The 5,112-nt window shown below is 43.6% G+C and overlaps 1 pseudogene; it reads left to right on the top strand.

The window, feature by feature from the left end:
* The first annotated feature begins 738 nt into the window (after positions 1 to 738).
* On the top strand, positions 739 to 2,653 carry LOC117695940 (large ribosomal subunit protein eL13 pseudogene; annotated as a pseudogene).
* Positions 2,654 to 5,112: the final 2,459 nt, after the last annotated feature.

Genomic DNA, 5,112 nt, shown 5'->3' with positions numbered 1-5,112 from the left:
AGCCAAATGTAAATCTAGTCATGTTACCTTAAAATAATACCCCAATTTTTGTAAGTTACAATGCCATGGTTATTGGAGGAAAATCTACAACCACTAACTGACTTTAAATTAGTTAAATGTGGATTAAAATCACATAATTCTTAGGAACAATATATGAACATTTGTCATTATTCCCACATATTAGTGTAGTCTTCACTCTCTTCAAGAACCTTCTTTTTGTAATAGATGAGGACCATTATAAAAAACCACAACCAATATTCTCCCTACACCTCTCTACCCACCTTCAGACTGTTTCAGAGACATACAGGTTAAACTCCTTTCCTGTACCCACTGAGTCATCTATGGAATGCCCAACTGCCCTGAGCAGCCTTCTATCCCCAACAAACTTCCATTCTCCTCTCTGCCCACATTCTTCATACCTGTTAATCCAGAAACTTACAGCCCATAAACACCCATCAAAGCCCTACTACATAAGGATAATAGAGGTTAAGCCCCTTCCTAATACCTACCACAATTGGCACATCTAGGAGCTAAATCCATCTAGATAGAAAAGGCCCACAAAAGAATACAAACAACAAAAGTCAGGACAATATAAAACCACCAGAGCAAAGCTTTCCTACGACAGCAAGCCCTGGATTCCTTAACAAATCTGAAGCACAGGAAAGTACCCTTAAATCCATTATTATAAAGATGATAGAGACCTTTCTGCTCAGCTGTTCTCTTGTATAGGAGGCAGCCATGGCACTCAATCAGAATGGCATGATCCTGATGCCCCACTTCTACTGAAGACACCCAAACTCGGGAGACCCTTACTCAAGTCTTGGGAAGTCACAGGAACCCAAAAATCACAAGACACCATACCTGGATGCAATCAGCAGAGGTTTATTCGGGAGAGTTGGCCAGCCAATGTTCAAATTGCTTGCTCAAGCAGAAGCTGAATTTGACAAATTCAAGCTGGCAAGCTGAGGGGCTTTTTAAAGGGGAAAACTACAAACAGGGGAGCGAGGAGGGGGTGAGGGGTTGTCAAAGATACATAACATAAAAATAGCGGAACATTCCAGAGGAACCCAACCTAAATGATTCAGGGTCATGTGAAAAACACTTTGTATACTCATTCTTCTCAAAAATGTGGGTTTACCATGTCACTGTGCCCTACCCTGTCATTTACTCAACTGTTTCTGATTAACTATTTCTCACTTGCTCCAGACACAGCCCTGTCCTGTCATTCTTAACACCACCTGAATCACTTGCATTCTTTACTTCCTTTTTCTGTACAGCCAATTCCCAAAACTGACCTGCCTTGTTTCAGAGAAAAATTTCTATGACTAGAAAAACTTAAGAAAGAATCTATATATTCTGTAAAACGATTTTCATAATTTTCACTCTACACTACAAGGATTGGCAGGAGAGACTGGATACATTGTTCAACCAGCCACCTCAAAATATCCACAGACTTAAGGCCCGACAGGCAAAAGTGCTAGCATTGCCCCTCGTCTCCCGTCAGGTCTCATCAAGCCCATCGTGAAGTGCCCTACAAACCACACCAAGGTCCAACCTGGCAGGGGCTTCAGCCTGGAGGAACTCTGGGTGGCTGGTATCCACAAGAAAATGGCTCACATCATCAGTATCTCTGTGGACCCAAGGAGGCAAAAACAAATCCACGAAATCACTGCAGGCCAACGTGTAGTGCCTGAAAGAGTACTGCTCCTGTAGAGTGAAAAATTATAAAGACCATTTTATAAAATATATACAGGCTTTTTTTTTTTTTTTACCCCTAGACCCAACCAAAAGAATGCAGGTTCCAGAAAGCAGAACTAAATGTAAGATTTCAGGACTTCACGGCCTCGGGATACATTTGGGAAGAGTAACATTCCTCAAGCCTCAGGGAAGAAAACCCACCTGTGGGTGGGGAAGGCCCAAAGCAGGAAGACACATTCCTGACCACAAAAAAAAAAAAAAAGGATGCAAGTCATCTAGGTGGGGCTGGGAAGCTAGTAACCACGATGACAGGACAAGTGACAGGGCACCAACTGAGAAATAGTTGAGCTAGTGACATGACAAGACCATATTTTGAGAATACAGAGTGTTTTCCACATAACCCTGATTCACTTAGGTTGTGTTCCTCTGGAATTCCTGCTATTTTTATTGTTATATTTTCTTAGCAACCTTTCACCCCCCTCCACACTCTCCAGGTTTGTGGTTTCCCCCTTTAAAAACCCTTCTCAGACTGACTGGCTTTGTCAAACTCTACTCCTGTGTGGGTGAGCAGTTTAACCTTGGCTGCCAGCTCTCTTCCCTAATAAACCTCTGCTAATTGAATCCAGGTATGGTGTCTTGCGATTTTGGGGTGGCCGTGATTTCCCAGGACTTGAGTAAGGGTCTCCTGAGTTTGGGGATATTCACTCCAAGCTCATAATTTTCCCCAGAAAGCCTTCTGCTCCAAAGAAGGGAGACAGTTCTGCTGAAGAACTTAAATTGGCCACCCAGCTGACAGGACCCATGATGCCCATCCAGAATGTATACAACAAGTAAAAGGCCGGAGTCATCACCGAAGAAGACAAGAACTTTAAGCTTTTGCCAGTCTCCGCATGGCCAGTGCCAATGCCTGTCTCTTTAGCATCTGAGCAAAAGGGCAAAGGAAGCTGCAAAGTAATGTGCTGTTGGAGAGCTACAATAAATTTTCCATAAAGCAAAAATAAAATGAAGTAAAATAAAAATGATAGAAACCTTTAAAGAGGAAACAAAGAAATCTCATAAAGAAATATAAGAAAATACAATTAAAAACATAAAAGAAATAAGTAAAACTGTTAAAACCTGAAAATGGAAATAGAAACAATAAAGAAAATGCAAACCAAAGGAATCCTGGAGATGAAAAGACTAGGAAAAAGAACAGAAACAACAGATACAAGAATCACAAACACAGCTACACATATGATATGCACTCACATATAAGTGGATATTAGCCGAAATTCTCGGAATACCCAAGACTCAATTCACAGACCACATGAAGCTCAAAAAGAAGCAAGACCAAAGTGTGGGTACTTCCAGACTTCTTAGAAAAGGGAACAAAATACTCATGGGAACAAACACAACGAGAAAGTATGGAGCACAGACTGTCACAAAGGCCATCCAAAGACTGTCCCACCTTTGGATCTATCCCATATATAGTCACCAAACCCAGACACTATTGTGTGTAACCGCCTGCAGCTATAGATCAACTGGGTTCATCTGAATGGGGGGGCTGGAAATGAGGAAAAGGATGGAGGGAGAGAAAAGATGAAGCCAATACAAAGTATTCTGATCAAGACTCGAAGTTTAATGTTCAGCTGTCAATTTAAAGAGAAAGCCCCACCACTGAACCCCTTCTTGCTTCAGCCATCCTGAGTGAGGGGAGATAGGTGAAGGGACTCATCCTAAGTCACAGCCCCAGATGTCTCAAGGCAAACTCAGCAGGTAGTCTATTTTTCTGAGTTTCTGTAGCAGGCTGTATGTGCAGCCAAGGTGGGTAATTCCACCTAGGTCCTATTGTTTTTGGTCTATTGTGGTAAACAAGGTCTTTCAGGCCTGCTCAAGGCTGGGGGGAGGGCACAATTGTGTATTTGAAGAAGTGCATGCTGACAGGAGTCTGATATAGCTCTCTCCTGAGAGGCTTTGTCAGAGCCTGATAAATTCAGAGGGGATGCTAGTGTGAGAATAAATTGTAAAAATGAAATTTTAGGTCTCATCGTGAGAGTTTCTTAGGTTCAGAGTTTCAATTTACACTCAAGTGTTAGCTGCCCCTGGGGTGCGTTCCAAGGGCTTGAATAAACATTTCAAAGGCACAAAAGACCCAAGATAGAGGCAATAAAACACCTGGGTAAACGGAAGTCACTTGAAAGGAATTCTCCCAGGAGCAAGATACAGATGTAAATTAGGATAATTGGGATGGGGGCTAGATGGAAACCAGGCTTGGGAACAGATGTTTGAAATATCCAATCATATGTAACCACGCCAAACTTTCCCAACCCTACCCATAAATATCCCAAGTTTCCTTGGCTGGTGGTCGGATCCTCTATCTCCTGCGTGAGATATGTTCCGGCCAGAGGGCCCTCGTCATTAAACCTCCTCTGCAATTGCATCAAGATGGTTTCTCGTGTGTCCTTGGGTGCATGCAGGTCCGGATTTGGGTGAGGGTCCCCTCTGGGGGGTCTTACACTAGCAGCCAAACTTTGGACTGAGCATGTGATCCCCAATGGAAGAGTTAGAGAAAGGACTGAAAGAGGTGAAGGGGTTTATAACCACATAAGAAGAACAACAATATCAACCAAGTAGACTGCCCGCCCCCCAGAGCTCCCAGGGACTAAACAATTAAGGGACCCATGGCTCCAGCTACATATGTAACAGAGGATGCTCTTGAGCATCAATGGGATTAGAGACCCTTGGTCGTTTGAAGGTTCCATGCCCCAGTGTAGGAGAATTTGACAGTCGGGAGGCAGGAGGTAGTTGGTGGGTGGGGAAACACCCTCATAAAGCAGGGGAGAGGGAATGGTATAGGAGTTTTCAGGGGGGACTGGGAAAGCGGGTACATTTAAAGTGTAAATAAAGAAAATATCCAGTAAAAATATATTTAAAATAATAATAATAAATAATAAAGAATCACCAACAGAATACAGGAGATGTTAGAGAGATTCTTGGGCATACTGTAAGGCTCAGGAAGCCCCCAATGGGGACCCCACTCAAGTCACAGGATGGTGCGCACCCAAAGGACACACGGAAGACCAACTTGCTGCAAGAACACGAGGTAGTTTAATGGCTGAACGTTCCGGGCCGACACGTGTCTCAATGTGGGAGACAGGGGCATCGACCTCGTGGCTCCATGGTTTAGGGTTAATATAAGCTCGGGGTGGGGAAAAGGAGAAACTTTCGCTAGGGTGCACACGATTGGTTGTTTTCCAATTTTTGAACATCTGGCCAAACCAGTCCATGGGGGCGGGGAGCAGTTCCTGCAGGCGGATGTTTATCTCTTATCTTCATTCCTGGGATGGCTCGGTAGCCCATTGTCCTGTAACTCTGCATTCTTTGTTTACGGATTAACTGGCCTCTGGTTGGCAAACCAGAGGGGCAACTTTAGCT

This window comes from Arvicanthis niloticus (genome assembly GCF_011762505.2).
Source record: "Arvicanthis niloticus isolate mArvNil1 chromosome Y unlocalized genomic scaffold, mArvNil1.pat.X SUPER_Y_unloc_1, whole genome shotgun sequence".
NCBI classification, from domain to species: Eukaryota; Metazoa; Chordata; class Mammalia; order Rodentia; family Muridae; genus Arvicanthis; species Arvicanthis niloticus.
Note: the sequence above shows the minus strand (reverse complement) of the source record. Positions and strands in the feature narration are given on the sequence as shown.